Raw genomic sequence first — 22,500 nt, forward strand, 5'->3', positions numbered from 1 at the left:
CTATTGTCACGGCTCATCACCAAAACACGCTTAAATTTTAAAAAATCTGTGTCGCCATTCAAAAAGGTTGCACCTAGTATATATGGGCTTCAATTTACTCGTAATCAGGAGCTCTGTCTCTTGAGATGGGTAAAAAACACGTAGCTGATTGTGGTGAAACTCTGCAGTAATACCCTAGATTCTTATACTATTACTACTACTACTACAACAACTACCACTATTCCAGAGGTGCACCATGGCTTGCCACAAGGTGACAACTGGTCCCTGGAGAGCCGCTGGTGGTGACGGGCTGCCTGTGCCCTCTCTGCGGCAAAACTCCACAAATACTCCACTCACCAAGTTCCAGAGGGAGAGGTGAGTGTGTGTGTGTGTGGGAGAGGTGTCTGCAGGTGTGCTGTGAGTGTGGTGGGTGTGTAAGTGTGTTTTTTGTATGTTTTTGTAATGTCAACTATAGCTACCTATGTATAGTATTTATTGTTTTTGGTGTGGGTTGGCTAGGGTAAACTTATTGTGGGCATTTTCCAGGTGTGATTTAAGGGTTGTTTGTGGTATGTGTTTGGTGTATTTACGAAGTTGTAGTTTTACAGGGCCTGGGCTTTATGCTCGTGTGGTCCCGTCTCCATATCTACACTTATCCAATTTTTCTTTAAAACTATGTACACTCTTTGCTGACACCACTTCCTCACTCAAACTGTTCCAAGTGTCAACACATCTTTGCGGGAAACTAAATTTTTTAACATCTCTCAGACATCGTCCCTTCCTTAGTTTCTTACTATGCGATCTTGTGCTTCTAAAGTCATATTCTTCTCTCAGGATCAGTTTCTCATTATCCACTTCATCCATTCCGTTAATCAATTTATAAACTTGTATCAGATCCTCTCTCTCTTCTCTGCTCCAAGGTTGGTAGATCCATTGCTTTTAGTCTCTCCTCATATGCCATCCCTTTAAATTCTGGAACCATTCTTGTAGCCATTTTTTGTAGTCTCTCTAATTTTCTTATGTGTTTCTTTTTGTGGGAGTCCACACAACTCCTGCATATTCCAATCTAGGTCTTATTTTAGTACTTATCAATTTCTTCATCATTTCCTTGTTCATATAGTGAAATGCTACTCCAATATTCCTTAGCAAATTATACGTCTCTCTGAAAATTCTATCAATATGGCTTACCGGTTGATTATTTTCTTCCATTGTCACTCCCAAGTCCTTTTCCTTTTTTACTTTTTCTAGTTCTACTCCATCTCCCATCTTATAGATTCCCACTGGTCGTCTTTCACGATTTTCCCATTTCCATGACATGGCTTTTGTCCACATTGAATTCCATCTCCCATTTTTTGCTCCATTTCCAGATCTTGTTTAAGTCTTCCTGTAGTATTTCACAATCCTCTCTTTTGTTTAATGACTCTGCACAGTTTCGCATCGTCCGCAAACAGATTTATGTAGCTGTTCACTCCCTCTGGCATGTCATTTATATATACGAGAAAAAGTATTGGTGCCAATACTGACCCCTGTGGCACTCCGCTGTCTACTGTTCTCCACTTGGACTTCATATCTTTAACTATCGTCCTTATTTCTCTCCCCCTTAAGTAATTCTTTATCCATCTCAATGTGCTTCCTTTTAAGCCACCCTTCTCCTCTAACTTCCATAGTAATCTTTCATGTGGCACTTTATCAAAAGCCTTTTTTAGATCTAAATGAATACAGTCAACCCATCCCTCTCTCTCTTGTACTTTATCAACTATTCTAGAGTAGAAACTCAATAAATTTGTTTGTGTGTGTGTGTGTGTGTGTGTGTGTGTGTGTGTGTGTGTGTGTGTGTGTGTGATTCACTGTTTGATCTGCTGCAGTCTCTGACGAGACAGCCAGACGTTACCCTATGGAACGAGCTCAGAGCTCATTATTTCCGATCTTGGGATAGGCCTGAGACCAGGCACACACCACACACCGGGACAACAAGGTCACAACTCCTCGATTTACATCCTGTACCTACTCACTGCTAGGTGAACAGGGGCTACACTTGAAAGGAGACACACCCAAATATCTCCATAACTGGTAAATGAATTAAAAACAAGCCGAAATCTAACACAAAAATGAGTTTCGTCCAGAAAAGAACCTAACCTAACTAAACCTAAGCTAAGCTAACCCAACCCAACTTAACCTAACCCAACCCAACGCAACTTAATTTAACCTAACCTAACCTAACTAAACATAAAATAACCTAACCTAACCTAACCTAACCTAACCTAACCAAACCAAACCAAACCTAACCTAACCCAACCAAACAAAAAATTCACGAAAATTAAATCCTCCTAATGACGTGACCACTGGGGAGATTTGAATGTCGTTGCTATAAATAGGTCCTCCCACTTCTGCTTACTGTAAGAACACTTTTCTAAACTCAATTTGCTCAGCATGTTTAAGATACAGGCCATCAAAGACAGATCACCAAATATGATCCACTGGGTGGTAATCGGTTAAGGCTGTTTTAGTGCTTTTTAGGGCTGTTTAAAGGCTATTTGAGGGTGTATTAGGGTGTTTAAGACTGTTTTTGGCTGTTTTAAAGCTAAGCCGGGAATCGAGGCGAGCGCATGGGATGGTTTCTCGGGGACAGTGCCGAAGAGTGTATGGTTTTAAATGTGGAAATGGAAGTGTGGAGGAGGAGGAGTGGCCAGGCAGTTCTGCACTGCATACTTCCCTCCATACTTTCTCTGTCTTATCTGATCCCTTTGCTGACCAGCGTCCCGGTACTGGTCCGGTCCTGACTGAGGATTTTTGTGGCTTTGATCGTGATGTACCAAGGAATGACATGAGTGGTCTGCACTGCTTCCAGCTCTTCACGTCAGACGAGGTGGTACAGTCGCTGTGTGTGTGGACCAGTGTCCCGGCAGCCAAGCTTTTTGTAGACAACCCAAAAATAAATTAGAAAAAGTTTATGGCAAAAAAGTGGCTTCATGTCACAAGGGATGAAATGAATGTCTTCCTACGTCAGCACCCCCAACAGAACACGTCAGCACCCCCAACAGAACACGGTGAGGGGTTGGGGTTGTGCAGTGCGGGGTTGGCGGAGTCGCTGACAAAGGGTTCATGATAGATGTGCCATTTTAAAAGGTTTTCACACATAAATATCTTTTTTTATTTTTTTATTTTTTATTAGTACTCAGCATGTACCTAATACGTGCGTTTCCATTGTGTTTTAACGGGCTAAAGAAGGCATTATGGGTATCTCCTACCTCAAAGCCCACCAACTATTTGACTGCTAGTGTTCTTATTGATGTAGTGATAATTACTCCTGCAGTGTATCACTTGTGTCACTATGTATCTTGTATTATCACTTCACTTATTCACTTATTCTCTATGTGTCACTGTCAAGCACTTCACTTACTTACCCACTGCTTCAATAACACTCTGAATTTATGGACTTTGCACACTGAAACACTAAGGTCTCTCTCTCTCTCTCTCTCTCTCTCTCTCTCTCTCTCTCTCTCTCTCTCTCTCTCTCTCTCTCTCTCTCTCTCTCTCTCTCTCTCTAATATTAATCCAGTTTTATTTATTTCAGATTGTGTTAAGAATATGGAGAAAGACAGACCAAGGCAAGAATAGGAAGAGGAGGAGGAGGAAGAAGAAGAAGAAGAAGAAGAAGAAGAAGAAGAAGAAGAAGAAGAAGAAGAAGAAGAAGGAGAAGAGGTGGAGGAATATGAGAAGAGGAGGAAAAGAAGGAAAGAGATAAAGAAAAGGTAAAATAATAAATATTGTCATTTCATAAAGTTTTTGCTATTTCAATTCTCTCTCTCTCTCTCTCTCTCTCTCTCTCTCTCTCTCTCTCTCTCTCTCTCTCTCTCTCTCTCTCTCTCTCTTTCTTTCTTTCTTTCTTTCTTTCTTTCTTTCTTTCTTTCTTTCTTTCTTTCTTTCTCTCTCTCTCTCTCTCTCTCTCTCTCTCTCTCTCTCTCTCTCTCTCTCTCTCTCTCTCTCTCTCTCTCTCTCATATTTTGAAGGTATTTTGAGACAGTTTGACATATTTTATGACCATATTGAGACAGTTTGGCATGTTTTGAGAGCATATTGAGACAGTTTGACATGTTTTTAGGGCATTTTAAGACAGTTTGGAGGGCATATTGAGACAGTTTGGTATGTTTTGAGGGTATATTAAGACAATTTTGGAGGTTTTTAGGAAAATTGAAGACAGTTTGGCAGATTTGGAGGGCATATTAAGGCAGTTTGTTATGTTTTGAGTGAAATTTGAGACAGTTTAGCTGGTTTTGAGGCCATTTTAAAATAGTTTGGCATGTTTTGAAGATATTTTAAGACAGTTTGGCATGTTCTAAGGACATATTAAGACAGTTTGACATATTTTCAGGGCATATTGAGAGTTTGGCAGATTTTGAGGGCAATTTAAGAAAGTTTGGCAGGTTTTGATGGCATTTTAAGATAGTTTGGCAGGTTTTGATGGCATTTTAAGACAGTTTGGCAGGTTTTGATGGCATGTTAAGATAGTTTGGCAGATTTTGATGGCATTTTTTAAGACAGTTTGGCAGGTTTTGATGCCATTTTAAAACAGTTTGGCAGGTTTTGATGGCATTTTAAGACAGTTTGGCAGGTTTTGATGGCATTTTAAGACATTTTATCATGTTTTGAGGACATTTTAACCCTTGGCTTACGGTGGACGAATTTATTTTCCGTTCCCTACTCACGGGTAAATTTTGAAATATCAGAAAATTATATAAGATGATTTTATTGATAAAAATCTTTTTATCTTTGTAATTGTAAAAACAGTGATGTACTATCCAGACCGCTGCGACCTCTGAGAGAAAAGTTATTGTAGGTCAAAGATTCCTGTCAAAATGTGTTGTGTGACCCGCGGGGTAGAAATGACGGAGTTCTGCGAGGAAGCCTCTCTCTCTCTCTCTCTCTCTCTCTCTCTCTCTCTCTCTCTCTCTCTCTCTCTCTCTCTCTCTCTCTCTCTCTCTCTCTCTCTCTCTCTCTCTCTCTCATCGGATCAGATATGAATGAGTGAAGAGTAATGAAATAATAATAGAGAGAGAGAGAGAGAGAGAGAGAGAGAAAATTGTTTGTTCACGCGTTCCGTCCTTCCTCCCTTCCCCCTCTCTCTCTCATCGTATCAGATATGAGAGAGAGAGAGAGAGAGAGAGAGATTCTATGAGGATAATGGGAAGCAAGAAATCCTTATCCTGTAAAGAAGCAACACCATGTTGCATCACGTGACCACCTGCTTGTCACTCTCAGTATCAATTCATCAGTGATGGAGGGTAGTCAGTCACCTCCTCCATCCCCTCCACCTCCTCCACCTCCTCCTATATGTACTTCACCACCATCATTGCCTCCTCCTGCACCCTCTCACCCTCCATCACCACACCCTTCAACAATTTCACCTACACCTGAGCCCTCTTCTTCCTCCTCACCTTCACTACTTGTCTCCTCACCCTCAATTTGTTTTGGTGGCGATCCTTTATCTCTTTCTGTCACTCCTCCTTACCTGCTGTACTTCTGCATTCCCACCTCGCCGATCTGTCTCCACCTTCTTCTCTTGTAGTATCTCCCCCTTCTGTTATTTCTTCTTCTCCTTCTTCTGTTTCTAGCTTTGTAAATCATATGGAGGAACACTTCCTAACCTCTTTCGAGGAGTCCGAGGAGGAATTATTCTCTGAGGAGGAATATATTTGTGAGGTCCCTGGTACCCCGGAGGAGTAAATGGTAAGTGTTGTCTAAATTATTACTTTATTTCCGTAATCCTAGTCTAACAGTAAGCTCTATTACAACTGAAAAGAAAGAGAATGAAAACTTGTATACAGGAATGAACTGGAGCAGAACAAAACAAACTCTGGCAACACTAGTGCAATGACACGTGCTGGCCCACAGGGTAGTAAAGGTCGGGGGGAGTGAAGGGAGGAATCGGAGGAGCCATCAAGCGGGTGCAAGAAAGATGCATCTGCAAACTCTGCAATAAAAGAGATCACATGTAAACATATCTTATGAAGTGTGTGTGTGTGTGTATTTACCTAATTGTATTTACCTAATTGTAACATACGGGAAAGGAGCTATGCTCGTACTGTCCCGTCTCCATATCTACTAATGTCCAGCTTTTTCTTAAAATCATGAATATTCCTTGCGTTGACCACTTCCACGTCTAAACTATTCCATGCTTCCACCCTTCTATGAGGGAAGCTATATTTTTTCACATCTCTCCTATAAGTGGCCATTTTTAGTTTTTTCCCCATGCCCTCTCGACACTCTTTCATTCCACATACACAGATCTTCCCTATCCATTTTTTCCATGCCAATCATCACTCTGTATATTGCTATCAGGTCTCCCCTTTCTCTTCTGTTTTCCAGGGTCGGAAGTTGCATTCTGTTCAGTCTGTCTTCATAAGTCAAATCTCTTAAGTCAGGCACCATTTTGTTGCAGCCCTCTGTACTTTCTCTAGTTTCCTTATGTGTTTCTTTAAGTTCGGAGCCCACTGTATTGTTGCATATTCAAGCCTTGGTCTTATCATTGCAGTAATTATTTTCTTCATCATTTCTTCATCTAAATATACGAACGCCACTCTTATGTTCCTCAATAAGTTCAATACTTCTCCAATTATTTTGTTTATATGTCTCTCTGTCGATAGGTCATTGGTAATTGTCATCCCAAGGTCTTTTTCTTCATGACTGGTTTTTATGTCTTCATTTCCTATCTTGTACATACTCCTGATTCTTCTTTCACTCTTGCCAAACTCTAATTTCTTGCATTTTGTCGTGTTGAACTCCATTTGCCATGTACAGCTCCATTTCCATATTCTGTCCAAGTCTTCCTGGAGTAGTTCGCAATCTTTGTCACATCTCACTTTTCTTAACAATTTTGCATCGTCTGCAAATAGGCTCACATAACTGGACACCCCATCCACCATGTCATTTATGTAGACCACAAACATTACTGGTGCCAACACTGATCCCTGTGGGACTCCACTCTCCACCTTGTCGTGGTGGGGGGGCTTGCGTGCCCTTGTGACCTGGCGAGCTAGGCTAGAGGGGGCTTAGTCCCCTGCTCTGCCCTTTCGAGGGGGAGAGGGCTACCCATGCTAGTACGGTCGCCAGTGAGGGGCCAGACTAAATGGTTCCTACGTAGGCTGCCAGTGGACCAGCGGAGCCACTCGCTGGAGGGATCGCCCAATAGGGGCTGTCCTGTGCTGGATGGTTGGGTGTCCAGGCTGGGATGCTTTGGGAGGGGGGTCTCAGCTCTGTCGTGGACAAACATTCGTATCATGTGGGGCCTTTTTTTAAAACGACTGGTCCGCATGGGGACGAGGTACCCCGTCCACGGCAGCCAGCGCTTCCTCCCATTGTAGTCCCAGTAGGTGGTTTCCCTTGCCCCTGGAGCCAATTTTTTGTGTAGCTGTTTTTATGGGAAAACACAAAAAACATTCAGGTTCTCGTGAGGTGGCTGACCTGGCCCACGAGACGTCATCTTCAGGTCTGAGTAAGGAGGAGGATTCCCCTCCACAAGGGCCTCCCACAGCAGTCTCTTGTTCTGGAAGTTCTTTTGAGGATGCATTTCTGCTGCATATGATTCTCTTGTAATGGTAAATGTTAATCCATCATTTTCCTATCATGCCTTGCACTCACTTCTCAAGGCGTATGGTACGGTTGTTCGCATTCGACTGGTTTATGATAAGGACTTTCCTTCTAACCGATGCTATGTAACGTTTATGTCATGTGATGAAGCTCGTTTAGCTTATGAACATGTAGCATCTCTGCCCTCGCCGGCCATGGCTTTAAAACTGAATTTCTCCAGTCACGTAATATTTCAGACAGTGACATGGATTACATCCCAAATGTTTTTGAAAACTATTTAGAGAATTCAGTTCCAGCAGTCCGCCAGATCCCACCTCCACGTTGGTTTGTGGCGTACTATAGAAATGGGCGTGGGAATTTCATCCATGCCTCCCGGTACCTGTCCAAAGAAATCGGCACGATTCCTGAGGGGAATCTGAAAAAGTATGGGAAGGGGGTGCTTGTGCGAGCAAAAGATCTTACGCAAGCTAGGATGTTGCAACATCTCCCATGCCCTTCTGACAGCATGTTTGAGACTGTTAAGGCTCATCCCACCTTTAACTATAGCAAAGGTTGTGTTTATAGCCAAGACCTCTATGAATTCCCAGAAGAGGAAATACTAGCAATGTGCCCTAGCTCAGTACAAAAGGTGACTAAGATGAGGAACTCCTCCAACATGGTCCTTCTCACTTTTTGGGTCCACCCTTCCTGACCGTGTTAATATCGGTCCTATCAACCTTAGGGTGAGGCACTTTGTTTCTCGCCCTCTTCAGTGCTTCTCATGCTATGGGTACGGTCACGGGAAAAGCTCGTGTAAGGAAGCTTCCCGATGTGGTAATTGCTCTGCACTCGACTCGCATTCAGAGGAGCATTGCAATGGTGCAGCTTATTGTTTTCATTGTCGTGATGCTCACCAGGTACGTTCCAGGCAATGCCCTAGGTATCGCCTGGAGCAGGACATTCTACAGCTTGCCAATAGTCAGTTTATCAGCCTCGGTAGCGCCCGCCGTGAACTCCTGTACCGCCAGAAGGATGGTACTGGTGCGACATCCTATGCTTCATTGGCCGCTCGCTCTTCGGCTGAGTCTGCCGGTCCGAAGACAACTCCTCCTGCTACCTCTCGCTCTGTTGGGGCGGGTGGTACTGTTTATCTGGCTAACAGGTTTGCCATTTTGGCTGATGACTCGGTTGAGTCATCTCTTAGAAGTGACGAGAAAATACGGACTTGAACAAAGTTACCCATGTAGTAGATGTCCATTTGCCACCTGTATCTCCTAAGCCTTTCAAGGGTCTAACTAAGCGGCACCGCGGCTCTGCGGAGTCGTTAGATTTAGCTCAGCATAAGCAGTCTAAGTTTTCTCCCGGTGCTTATAATCGTGAGTCCTCCAGGGACCGCTCTGCTAGGGTAGCTCCAGTAGTTTCTGTCCAGCCTTCTGTGACGCCCTCCGTCTCAGATCGGGCTTCTTATGATGAGGACGGTCTGAGCATGGAGACGTCCGATGATATTGTCATAGCCGTCCCTCGTGGACCAACTGTATCGGAAAGTGCAGTCCTGCCTGATCCTCGTCCTCCGAGGACCAGTAAAAGTGATGATAGTTCGCATCACCCACCGATAAGCCGAAAGGCTGAGGTCCAACGACCCGGCACACCTCAATTCCCGGTGTCTTCTCGTCGTTTGATTAGTTCTAGTCAGGTCAGTCACGGGCAGCCTCAAAAGGCTCGCTCGTCCACTGCACCCAAATAGTCGTCTTCAAGCTTCTACAATGGAACTGTAGAGGCCTTCGCGCCTCGTGGGGGGAACTCCGAGCTTTGCTGTCGGAGTTCTCTCCAGCCTGTGTAGCTCTACAAGAGACTATGATAGGTGATAGTACTTATTCTAGTCCTCCTGGCTATCGTGGTTTTTAACACTCCTTTCCCTGACCAGGGCCACCACGGTGGCACAGCTATTCTAGTCCGTCAGGATATACCTGTTATCCCGGTACAACTTAACTCTCCCCTTCAGGTGGTTGCTGTTAAGGTCTTTATGGGACGACTGTACACCATCTGCAGTTTATATCTACCTCCTCGGCTTCCTGTCTCCAGGGGTGAGCTTGACGGCCTGGTGCGTCAGCTGACTCCGCCTTTTCTTTGTTGGGAGATTTTAACGGCCGTCACCCGTTGTGGGATGAAGGTGCTAGTAATCCTCGTGGGGTTTTAATCGGTTCTTTTATTGAGGATGAGGATTGGAGATTTTAAATTCTGGGGATGTTACACATTTCCACACTCCTACTGGGACTTTTACAGCTATCGATCTTTCTCTTTGTACATCTAATTCTTTCCTTGATTTTAATTGGCGAGTCCTACCGGATTTACACGGTAGTGACCACTTTCCGATTTTATTGCAATCTGTGAAATCTGAGCCACAGTCCCGGCCACCACGCTGGGTTTTAGACAAGGCAGATTGGCGTCGATTCACAGACCTTAGCTCTTTTATTCGTCCGCTGGCTGACTTTTCTACTTGTGCTGAGGCTGTTGATTATTTTACTGATTTTTTATTTCTTTAGCCCTTCAGACAATCCCTAGGACGTCAGGTCGCTTTACTAAGCGTCCCGTTCCTTGGTGGAACGCAGCATGCACTGCAGCGGTTAAAGAGAAACGGTCAGCTTTCTCTCGTCTCCGGCGACATCGTGGGGACCCACAGTGCCTGGAAGCTTTTCGGCGATGCCGAGCTCGGGCCCGCCGCATTTTGAAAGAGGCACAAAGAGCCTCGTGGAAAGCCTATATCTCTTCCATAAACGTCCGCACCCTCTTACGGATGTCTTCAACAAAGTCCGCCGAATTGCTGGGAAGTATTCTGCTGCTTCCCCACCAATTTTGTTGTCTGCTGGGCGAACGGTGGCAGACCCTAGGAATGTCGCTGACCTCTTTGCGGAGCACTTTGCCAGTGTTTCCCAGAGGCATCCTGCAGCTCCGGGCGCACGTCACCGCCAGAGAATGGAATCTCTCGGCATAAACTTTTCTTCCGCTGGAGGAGTCTTATAATGTCCCTTTCTCTGCTTCCGAGTTGCGGACCGCTTTGTCCCAGTGTCACGACTCTTCTCCTGGGCCAGATGATATACCTTATGCCTTCTTGCGCCACATGTCTGACACTGCTTTTAACTTTCTTTTAAATCTTTATAATATGATTTGGCATACCGGTGACTTTCCATCTTCTTGGGCTGTGGCAGTGGTTCTCCCATTTCCGAAGCCTGGGAAAGATAATCTCCAGGCTACGAACTACCGTCCTATATCTTTAACGTCCTGTATTTGCAAAGTGTTAGAAAAGATGGTAAATATAAGACTCATGTGGTATTTGGAGAGGGGGAAGTACTTGTCACCGGTACAGTACGGCTTCCGAAAGATGAGGTCTACTACTGATGCTCTTTTATCCCTAGAGTCTTCCATTTGTGAGGCCTTCGCTAATCACCACCATCAAGTAACAGTCTTTTTCGACCTGGAGAAGGCCTACGACACGGCTTGGTGTCACGGCATTTTACAGTCTTTGTTTAATTTTGGCCTTCAGGGCCACCTTCCTATTTTTATCCAGCAGTTTTATCCAGCCGTTTTTACGGGTTCGAGTTGGGAGTGTTCTCTCCGATGTTACAGCTTTAAATGACGGTGTCCCACAGGGAAGTATTCTTAGTGTTACGCTATTCGCAGTTGCAATAAATGGTGTTATAGATACTCTACCGGATGGCATTCACAGTTCTTTATATGTGGACGACTTGTGCATCTCTTTTGCTGCTTCTAGGATGTCACTGATTGAGCGCAAGCTCCAACTGGCGATCAATAGGGTGTCCAGTTGGGCCAACATGAACGGTTTTCGATTCTCCACCTCGAAGACCGTAGCCATGCATTTTGTCGCAACCGTGGTGTCCATCCAGACCCGGATTTATACCTCGCCAATAGACGCCTCTCATGCGTGGAGGCGACTCGATATCTTGGCCTTTTATTTGACAACCGTCTCACCTGGGTTCCCCATTTTCGCTCTCTTAAGGCGTCTTGTCGGCAGGCACTATCCCTTCTTCGGGTTTTAAGTCATACCTCTTGGGGTGCGGACAGGGACACGTTGCTGTTGCTTCACCGTACACTCATACTTCCGAAGCTGGAATACGGCTGTGAGATCTACTCATCCGCAACAGATGCACGACTACGCTCGCTTGACCCCGTGCATCATGCTGGGGTCCGCTTGGCTACGGGTGCATTTCGGACATCTCCAATACCTAGCCTTCTAGTGGATGCTGGTTTCTGGCCGCTCGACCTCCGGCGCCAGTCTTCGATGCTCCGGTGTTGGTTTCGCACCCACCGTCTGCCTGATTTTGTCCCCTGTGTGTCAATGTTGCGGGACTCGCGCTCGCAGGCGTATGTCACTCGACCGAGTCTCCCTAAACCTTTTGGCCTACGTGTTGCAAATCTCATGGCAGAGTTATCTATCGACCCCACTCCTGTGTACTCTTTCCGTCTCCCGCGAGTTGGTAATTGGCAGCTTCCTGTTATCTCATTATGCCCTGCCATGGATGGCAAGAAGGATTTTTTGCCAGCTCTGTCCCACACACGGTTTTAGAACACTTTTTTATGCATTCTGATGATATCCCTGTTTTTACTGATGGCTCCAAATCCGACTCAGGCGTTGGATTTAGTGTGGTTTTCCCCTCTTTTTATCGGTCTGGCAGCCTTCCTTCAGTGGCGTCCGTTTTTACTGCGGAGCTGTCTGCCATAGTCCTAGCTTTACAAATAATTTTTACTCTACCGGTTTCGTCTTTTACAATTTTTAGTGACTGTCGCAGTGCTCTTACTTCTCTCTCTTGCACTATATCCTTTAACCCTTTGGTTTTATCAGCCCTGGAGTGGCTATACCTTCTTACACAACGAGGATATCGTGTTGGGTTCTGTTGGGTTCCTGGTCATGTTGGTGTTCCAGGGAATGAACATGCAGATCGCCTCGCTAAACAGGCAGCAAGTCGCGCTCCATCTCCTGCGTCTGTTCCGTTTCGAGATGTCTTTCCTCTAATTCGTGAGGCAGTTGCAGCAATCTGGCAGAGGAGATGGCTAACGGGGGTCGCAACCTCGAAAATGGGAGAGATCACTATTTCCTCTATCCCTCACTGGACATACACCCATGTTCGAGATCGACGTTTACAGACTTTATTGGCGCGACTGCGTATAGGTCACACGTACCTTACACAGAGGTACCTGTTGACCAGGAACCCTCAACCTTACTGTGATGACTGTCTGGTGCCGCTTACCGTGCGGCACCTATTGATAAGTGCCCTAGTTTGATAGAGTTACGACACCGCTACCTCTACCGCTGTCGTGGTAGAGATAGCGGTGTCTATTATATCTCAAGGTCCTTGGACCAAAGTGTCTGGCTCAAGGCCATGACGTTTTAGATTTTGGGAGAAGCTGGCCTTCTCCCAAAGCTGTGATTTTTATTTAATTTTAATATATGTATTTTAATGTTTTATGTATATTATTGTAGCTTTTTGTTTTTAATTACCATTAATTTTATCGTTTTCACTTGTTTTAGCTATTTTATGCATTTTATTTAAGTTTATTATATGTATTTTTAATGTTTTATTGAATTTTATTGTAGTTTTAGTATTTTTTGTTACCTTTGATTTTATCTTTTTTAATTTCTTTTAGTTTTTATAAACTACATTGTAGTAAGTAAAATATCGTAGCGGCGCCATATGACCGTTGATGTTGCGGCGCCTAAAATTAAAATCCATCCAATCCATCCACTCTCCACCAAGCCCCATTCTGATGGTCTGTCCTTAATTATTGTTCTCATTTCTCTTCCTACCAAAAAGTCTTCCATCCATTTTAGTAAACTGCCATGCACTCCTCCTACCATTTCAAGTTTCCAGATCAGTCTCCGGTGTGGTACCTTATCAAAGGCCTTTTTTAAATCCAGATATATTCCATCAGCCCAACCATCTCTTTCCTGTATTACATCTATCACCCTCGAATAGTAACATATCAGGTTTGTCGTGCATGAACGCCCTTTTCTAAAACCAAATTGACACTCACAAAGTATGTCATTTTTCTCCAAGAAGTCTGTCCATCTATTCTTCACCACCCTCTCACACATCTTAGCTACCACACTTGTAAGTGACACTGGTCTATAGTTCAATGGGTCTCTCTTGTTACCTGATTTATAGATTGGGACAATGTTAGCTCTTTTCCAGTCTTGGGGCACTACACCTTCCCTTAATGAGGCATCAATTACTTCACAAACTTTTTCTGCCAGTTGCTCCTGCATTCTCTTAAAATCCATCCTGATACCCCATCAGGTCCCACAGCTTTTCTCACTTCTAGACTCCCCATCATATTCTTGATCTCCTCCACAGTTACTTGAAACTCCTTCATAATCCCTTTCTGTTCCATTACCAGTGGTTTGTCAAAAGCAGTCTCCTTTGTGAATACCTTCCGAAAGCATCCATTCATAGCCTCTGCCATTTCCTGGGATCCTCACTGCATACTCCATTTACTTCTAAACTTTCAATACTTTCTCTATTTTTGATGTTGTTGTTCACATGTCTGTAAAAAAGCCTTGGTTGGTCTTTACATTTATCAATTATATCCTTTTCTTGTTTCTTTCTTTCTTCTCTTCTAATCAACACATATTCATTTCTTGCTCTTTTGTAACTTTCCCACTGCTTAATCCGTCTTTTCCTTCTCCACCTCTTCCATGCATCCTCTTTTCTTGTTCTAGCCTTTTCACATCTATCGTTAAACCAGTCCTGCTTTCCAACTTCTCTATGTTGTCTTATTGGTACAAATTTTTCTCACCTTCTTTGTATATTTTATAAATTCCTTCCACTTTTCATTTGCTCCTTAGCACTCTTGAATTTCATCCAATTTGTCTCTTGAAAGAATTTCTTTAGGTTTCCAAAATCTGTCTTGGCATAATTCCATCTTCCCACTTTATATTCTTCATTTCTTCTAGATTTCTCTTCATCTATCACCTTGAACTCCAAAACTGCATGATCACTCTTTGCTAAAGGGCACTCCACCCTCATCTCCTCAATGACCATTGGCTCTGTACTAAAGACCAAGTCCAGTCTTGACGATGCTCCCTCTCCTCCAAACCTAGTATCTTCTTTGACCCACTGAGTTAACACATTTTCCATTGCCAGTGTCAATAGTGTATTTCCCATGTTGTCTCTGATCCTTCCATTGACCAGTCCTCCCAACACACCTCTTTACAATTAAAATCTCCCATCATTATAGTTCGTTCACAGCCACCCAACATTTCTTCCAGACATGTTCCTGTATCACTTATCATTTCTTCATATTCCTGTACTGACCATGCATTTGTCTTAGGTGGTACGTACACCACTATGTAGTGCCTCTTTTTCCTTCATTAGTTTCTGCTCTGATCTTTAGCACTTCTGCCTTTCCCATACCTTCTTTCACTTGATCCACCTTTATATCTTTTTTAACCAGCAACATTACTCCTCCTCCCATCTTACCTACTCTATTTCTTTTCCAAACATTATATTTCCCTTCTCCAACCATCATCAGGTCTGTGTGTGTGTGTGTGTGTCAAAATATTAAATTATCTTAACCCAACATGGTGTAAATAAATGAAATAATAAAAAAAAGATAACATAATTCTTAATAATTTCTTAAGTCTAATTTGGAATTGAGAGAAACACTACAAATTAGTTTTTTTGTCATTAACGTTACAATGGTATGGATTGGTGGGTGTAGGCGAGGTGTACCAGTATATTATTGGTGTGTGGCTGTTAATTGTTACTGTTTATTTCAAGATTAGTGTTTCTTATAGGATATTTTCTTTTTTCTTCAGTTTAATCAGTTGAAAAATAGTGCTTTATTGATTTTTGACGTAAATAATTGAGTTCCTTTTCTTTCTTTTGGTTAACTGGTAAGAGTGATGCATTGTTTATTGAAATATGAAGTTTTATGGGCATAGATGAGGAAGTAATTGTCATTATTTTATGCACCAATCGTATGTAATTAAGTGTAAGTTTGTAAGGGATGTTGATGGTCAATAAACTATAATAATGATGTGGGTGAAGTTTGAGTGTACTAATACAGCTTGATTTATTTCAGGTTGTGTCAAGATATGGAGGGAGAGAGAACAGCCAAGGAGGAGGAGGAACAGGAACAGGAAGACAACAAGAAGAAGAAACAATGAATGAAGACAAAATAAGAAAAGGTGAAATAAGAATAAATATTGTCATTTTATAAAGTTATCTGCTGCTGGAACACTGCACCACCAAGCCAAGCCACAATGCAACACAAGCCTTCTACAACACCTACAGCCACCAGCAACACCCAGAGTACAAGACAACACCTGGAGCCATGAAGAACAGTTAGGATAGATTAGCAGTTTGGAATGTTTTGTTAAGGACATTTTAAGGACATGTTTTTCAGGGCATTTTAAGACAGTTTGGCATGTTTTTTATGGTATTTTAAGAGTTTGGCATGTTTTTCAGGGCATTTTAAGACAATTTGGTATGTTTTTATGATATTTTTAGACCATTTGGCATGTTTTTTATGGCATTTGAAGAAAGTTTGGCTGTGATAATACCATTTTATATTGACGTTAGGAAGGGTGTATGGAGGTGACAAGATTAATGGGCACAGTCTTCACTATTTTAATCCCCCACATGAGTTTGTGAAGCAAGTGTTGGATTCTCTGGGCAAAGATGCAGTGTGCTTGTTAAGAGATTCACTCAGCACTCACTCACTCATTCACTTACTGAGCTCAGAGGTAAAGCTTTATTCTCCACCATGACTAATTTCCAAGGCCACAGGTTACTAGCAGGGTTTTCAAGAATGTTTCTCCAGTTATAATATAGAAATGTTGCCACTGCCTCTAGAACCATAAAAACACACTTAAAAATGCTTTATTCTCCACCATGACAGTTTTCCAAGGCCGCAGAGATGACTGGTGGTGTTTCAAGAGTGTTTCTCCAGTTAGTATTGTAGAAGTCTTGTCATTCTGCCTCTAGAACCATAAGAAACACACTTAAGCCCTTGAGTGCCTTGATGCATTTCCATATTCCTTGTGGTGACTGTTTAGTGATTTTATACACCTCCACAAACTTGTGTGGGGATTAAAACAGTGAAGACTATGGCCATTATTCTTCTGACATCTATACATCCTTCCTAATGTCAATAAAATGGTCAAATGGTACACAAATCTCTAGGTAGAAATGTGTCCCAGTACTGAAGGGGTTAAAATGGTGAAGACTATGCCACTATGGCCATTAATCTTGTGACCTCCATGGACCCTTGCTAATGTCAATAAAATTGTCTAATGATACACAAAACTCAAGGTAAAAATGTGTCTTAGTACTGAAGGGGTTAAAATAGTGAAGACTGTGGCCATTAATCCTGTCACCTCTATAGACCCTTGCTAATGTTAATAAAATGGTCTAATGGTACATAAATCTCAAGGTGAAAATGTGTCCCAGTACTGAAGGGGTTAAAATGGTGAAGACTGTGGCTATTAATCTTGTGACTTCCATAGACCTTTCCTAATGGTCTAATGGTACACAAATCTCGAGGTGAAAATGTGTCCCAGTACTGATGGAGTTAAAATAGTGAAGATTGTGGCCATTAATCTTCTGCCTTTTATAGACAATTTCAAGTGTCCATAAAATAGTCTAATGGTACACAAATCTCAAGCTAAAAATGTGTCCCAGTACTGAAGGGGTTAAAATAGTGAAGATTGTGGCCATTAATCTTGTCACCTCCATAGACCCTTGGTAATGTCAATAAAATGGTCTAATGGTACACAAATCTCAAGGTAAAACTGTGTCCCAGTAATGAAGGTCAGGGGTGTATGAAGAGTGTATCTTACTATGTAGATTGCTTCTATCAATGGTCCTTAACCCTTCAGTACTGGGACACATTTTTACCTTGAGATTTGTGTACCATTAAACCATTTTATTGACATCAGCAAGGGTCTATGGAGGTCAGAAGATTAATGGCCACAGTCTTCACTATATTAACCCCTTTAGTACTGGGAGACATTTTTACCTGAGATTTGTGTACCATTAGACCATTTCAATGACATTAACAAGGGTCTATGGAGGTCACAAGAATAATGGCCACAGTGTTCAATATTTCAATCCCCCACATGAGTTTGTGAAGTTTTAGAAAATCACCAAATAGTAACCAAACGGAATATGGAGACATGGTTTTTAGGGAATTTTTAAGACGATTTGATATGTTTTGAGGGCATTATAAGACAGTTTGGCATGTTTTGAGGGCAGTTTAAGACAGTTTGATATGTTTTAGGGCATTATAAGGCAGTTTGGCATGTTTTGAGGGCAGTTTAAGACAGTTTGGCATGTTTTGAGGGCAGTTTGAGGCAGTTTTGTGTGCTTTGAGACCGTTTTAAGACAGTTTGGCATGTTTTTAAGGCAGTTTAAGATAGTTTGGTGTGTTTTGATACCATTTTAAGACAGTTTGGTGTGTTTTCAGGGTATTTTAAGACAGTTTTGCTACAATAAGACCATTATATTGACATTAGGAAGGGTGTATGGAGGTCACAAGATTAATGGCCACAGTCTTCACTCTTTTAATCCCCCACATGAGTTTGTGAAGCAGTAAAAATCACCAAATAGTCACCACAAGGGATATATGGCAATGTGTCACCCTACTGAAGGGGTTAATGGTGTTGTAAGGAAGCTTTGCAGAAATAGCATATTTTTGTCATGAAAGCTGTGTGTGTGTGTGTGTGTGTGTGTGTGTGTGTGTGTGTGTGTGTGTGTGTGAGATAATAACTTTTTTCTTATTTATTAAAGGTAATGTAGAGTTTTTAGGAGTTTGTGAGTGAGGTGAGAGTGTGTCAGTGTGTCAGGGGTGTATCAAGAGTGTATCTTACTATGTAGATTGCTTCAATGAATGGTAATGAATGGTGTCTTAACCCTTCAGTACTATGACACATTTCCTATTCCTTGTGGTGACTATTTGGTGATTTTGTACAGCTTCACAAAGTCATGTTGGGGTGAAAATTGTGATTTACATCCCGTACCTACTCACTGCTAGGTGAACAGGGGCTACGTGAAAGGAGACACACCAAATGTCTCCACCCGGCCAGGGAATCGAACCCCGGTCCTCTGGCTTGTGACCACTGAGCTACCAGGCGTGTGTGTGTGTGTGTGTTTAAAATGTATTGTTTTCATGTAAATTATTATTATTTCATTGTTTTTTTCTCTCTCTCTCTCTCTTGTAAATTGTTGTAAATGTCTGTTTTGTCTTAAGTTGATAATTGTTGACTTTTTTTAATGTTTGAAAATTTGTGTAGAGTTTTTGCTGTAATTTTTCATATTTTTACTGTTTATTCATTTTTTTTACTATTAAGTTGAAATTTGTGTAGAGTTTTTTCTGTAATCTTTCATATTTTACTGTTTCATTGTTGAAAATATCTGTAGAGTTTTGCAGGCAATGTACTATGTCAAGAAATGTTGAATAAAAGTGTAGGGAGACTCTTGCATTTAATTTTAGCTCCAGTATGCATCTGCCTTGTCTCCGGAGACACTCTCAGTATTTTCGACTTAGTACAGTTTTAGGGGCCATTTTGGGTCATTTTTAGTTTTAGGTTTTTGGGTTTTTTGGCCACTTTTTTAAACTATTTTTCCTGTTTTTAGGGGCCATTTGTTTTTTTTGGCCAGTTTTTACTAATTTTTCCTAATTTTTGGCCAGTAGTGCAGTTGATTTTGGACCATTTTTTTTTCTGAGGATTTTCCAGTTTTTTTTCTTAATTTACGTTGCTATTCAATTTTATCCCTCATGATAAGGAGTCATTTTGTTCATATTAGTTCATCCTTTCTCCAATTGTTTTTGTATTGCTCATGATAAATAAAAAGCTTTAAATTAATTAGTGTGTTTTTATTTCTGCCATGTTATTGTTAAGAGTGGAATGTTAATGGCGGCAATATTGGTGTGAGACAGTGACCTCAGCCAGCTTGAGGCGACTCACAAACCACCCATGCACAAAATATTCCCAGGAAAGCAAATTTACCAAAACAAAAAGATTTCTACACTATTATTTATTGACAACAGCTCTTAGTACAGTGAGAACACCACAATGAGGCAGTGAAGACAGTTTATTACAATGGAGTAATGGCACCACACCACCCACAGTGAATGAGGGAAGACTGACTGTCACGCTGCCCGCAACTCCTTCCCCCACCTGGCCACCGACACCCCCAGTAGGTGATGGCCGCGCAGGGTCAAGGTGCCGTGCAATCCTTGGTGTTGGTGGTGGTGTTGGGACGGCGGCGGAAGGTGTGAGATGTGGAGCCGAATCTCGCTGGACGGCGGCAGTGGAGTCCCTTGATCGCTACACTCAGGCCTTGGATCGCCAATTCCTGTAATGGACAAACAAATTAACAAATGAATAGATTATCTGCACATGTACCACGCCACACTGTCCTACAATACACACTTCACTGCCTCAATCAGCCTCTCACTCGCCCCCCTCTCTCGTTAACACTTACACTCGCTTACACCCTTCTCCCTGCGTCTCCAGTGTCTACGTACATCTAGCATCCCGGCCCATTAATGTCATAACACTCGCATCCCTTCATTCTCACACCTCCCACGCCAGTCTAGCTAAGCCACACCACGTTACACCCTCAAAACTTCCCCCCACACCCGATCCTCCCACATCCACACATCCATCCCTTCATTCTCACAACCCCACGCCAGTCTGGGTAAGCCACACCACGTCACACCCTCAAAACTTCCCCCACACCCGATCCTTCCACATCCACACAACCAATCTTGCCACACAATCATCCACCTGGTTAGTGAAATCTACGTAGTGTCTGGGCGCGATGCAAGACAGTCCTCTGATGTTGCGGTAGTGGTGAGGCAGAGGTGTTGATCGTGGGCGTTGTCAGTGAAGGTGTAGTGCAAGGTAGAGTCTCTCCTTGATAGTAGAGGGGACGCATTACCGCTGTGGAGTCAGGCCTTTGGATCGTCAACGCCTGTAATGGACAAATATGGAACAAAACAGCATTATCTTGTTCACTAATTATTTCGTCTAACACGTCACATTGTCTTAAAACTCCTCCACTGCCCACAGCCTTTCACTCGTCTCCACACAGTTCCACCACCACCACCACTCCTTACACGTCTTCTCCACTCTTATCCATGCTGTCCTAACCGTCACAAACACTCGCACCACACCCTCTCAAGTCTCTCTCCTCCATTTTATCACATTGATTCAGTTCCCAGCCTGCCTCCTGGAGCCACGATCCATTCACGCTCCCTTTAGTCCTCCCCACCTATTCTCATCCCCACACAACTTGTACACCACTCCCCCCACGTCACTCGTCAACCTCTTAGTCCATTTATACTCCACTTATTCCACATATCCACCATTCCCGTCCTTTCCACTCCACTTCCCTATCACAACATACTCGCAGTCGTTGTCATGAACAGGGCAGCGTCTGTAACACCTATAACATAACAAATAATAGGATAAAGGGCCACCAGGGCCCATCTAGGTTATCCTGTATCAGTCGCACAGCGACCTCGTCATCAGTACTTAAAGATACACTTACAAGTACACAATACATTATATACTAATTCTAAATATTTGGCCCATTAACAGGGCTAAGTCCTGCAGCGAATTCCTCTACAATCTGTGATCCCCATACATGGGGATCATGTCTTGTTTAACTATAGTAAATTTCTTATAAAAACTATCATGCAGCGCTATACATAATTATAAATCTAATAAATTTAAGTGCTTATCTAATCTGTTTTTAAACATTGTCAAACTAGTGCTATTTACAACCGTCTCTGGCAATGCATTCCAGAAGTCTACCACCCTATGACTAAAGAAATATTTTCTTCTATCTAACCTGCAGCCTTGCTTTCTAATCTTCCTGCCATGATTTCTAGTTCTACTTCCCTCCTCTAAGGTAAAGAAAGATCTCACATCTATGTAGTTTGTATCTGAGAACATTTTAAATAACTATCATATCCCCCTCTTATACATCTCCTCTCAAATGAAAACATGTTTAATGCCTTTAATCTATCTCTATACTCCAGGCGCTTCAAAGCTGGTATCATCCTAGTTGCTCTTCTCTGAACTGCTTCTAACATGTTGATATCCTGCCTATAGTGGGGTGACCAGGCCTGTATGCAATACTCTAAATGGGGCCTAACATAGGAATTATATAAGCTACGCACCACTTCCTTACTTTTATAACTAACATTTCTATTTATAAAACCCAGGATCCTATTTGCCCTATTTCTTGCTTCTAAACATTGCTTTGAAAATTTCATAGTCCTGTCTATCACTACTCCTAAATCCTTTCCTTCCTCTACTGCCTCTAGCCAACATCCCTCCATCTCATAGTTAAAGTTTGTGTTGTCTTTACCTAAATGCATAACTTGACACTTTTAGAATTAAACTCCATCTGCCACCTGTCTGCCCATGCTATCAGCCTGTCCAGGTCTCGTTGTATTCTGTAATTGTCCTTTTCACCCTGTACTGCACATGCTATCTTAGTATCATCTGCAAACTTTGATACTTTGCTACTAATTCCTATATCTAAATCGTTAATGTACACCAAGAAAAGAAGAGGTCCTAGCACTGATCCTTGGGTACCCCACTAACCACTTCCTTCCACTCAGACATTGCCCCATTTAATACTACTCTGTTTCCTATCAGAAAGCCATTCACTAATCCAATCAACTAACCTACCCCGTATCCCATGTAGTCTCAATTTGTACACTAGCCTCCTATGCGGTACCTTATCAAACGCCTTGCTAAAATCTAGATATATAACATCTATGCTATTTCCATCATCTAACTCCTTGGTAATATATTCTAAGATATCGAGCAAATTTGTAAGACTACACCCTCCCTAAGTACTCTGGCATGTAGCTCATCAGGACCACTAGCTTTCCTATCGTCTAGTTCATATACAACAA

General features: G+C 42.5%; 2 long non-coding RNA genes across 6 annotated transcripts in view; one reads left to right on the forward strand and one right to left on the reverse strand.

The window, feature by feature from the left end:
• Nucleotides 1-15,743, forward strand: part of LOC123504145 — a 17,391-nt gene extending 1,648 nt beyond the window's left edge. Inside the window, exons 2-3 of one of the 2 annotated variants that reach the window (XR_006674723.1) lie at nucleotides 227-354; nucleotides 3,554-3,591. This is a non-coding gene — a long non-coding RNA (uncharacterized LOC123504145). Of the gene's footprint in view, nucleotides 1-226; nucleotides 355-3,553; nucleotides 3,592-15,642 lie in introns of those variants that run through there. The other variant, XR_006674722.1, reaches the window with a different exon arrangement.
• A 3,840-nt stretch (nucleotides 15,744-19,583) lies between these two features.
• LOC123504146 overlaps nucleotides 19,584-22,500 on the reverse strand; it is a 3,908-nt gene continuing 991 nt past the window's right edge. For 3 of the 4 annotated variants that reach the window (XR_006674725.1, XR_006674726.1, XR_006674727.1), the window contains exons 2-3: nucleotides 20,354-20,540; nucleotides 19,584-19,919 (exon numbers count right to left, since the gene is read on the reverse strand). This is a non-coding gene — a long non-coding RNA (uncharacterized LOC123504146). Of the gene's footprint in view, nucleotides 19,920-20,353; nucleotides 20,879-22,500 lie in introns of those variants that run through there. The other variant, XR_006674724.1, reaches the window with a different exon arrangement.

Source organism: Portunus trituberculatus, chromosome 15 (genome assembly GCF_017591435.1).
Source record: "Portunus trituberculatus isolate SZX2019 chromosome 15, ASM1759143v1, whole genome shotgun sequence".
Lineage (NCBI taxonomy): Eukaryota > Metazoa > Arthropoda > Malacostraca > Decapoda > Portunidae > Portunus > Portunus trituberculatus.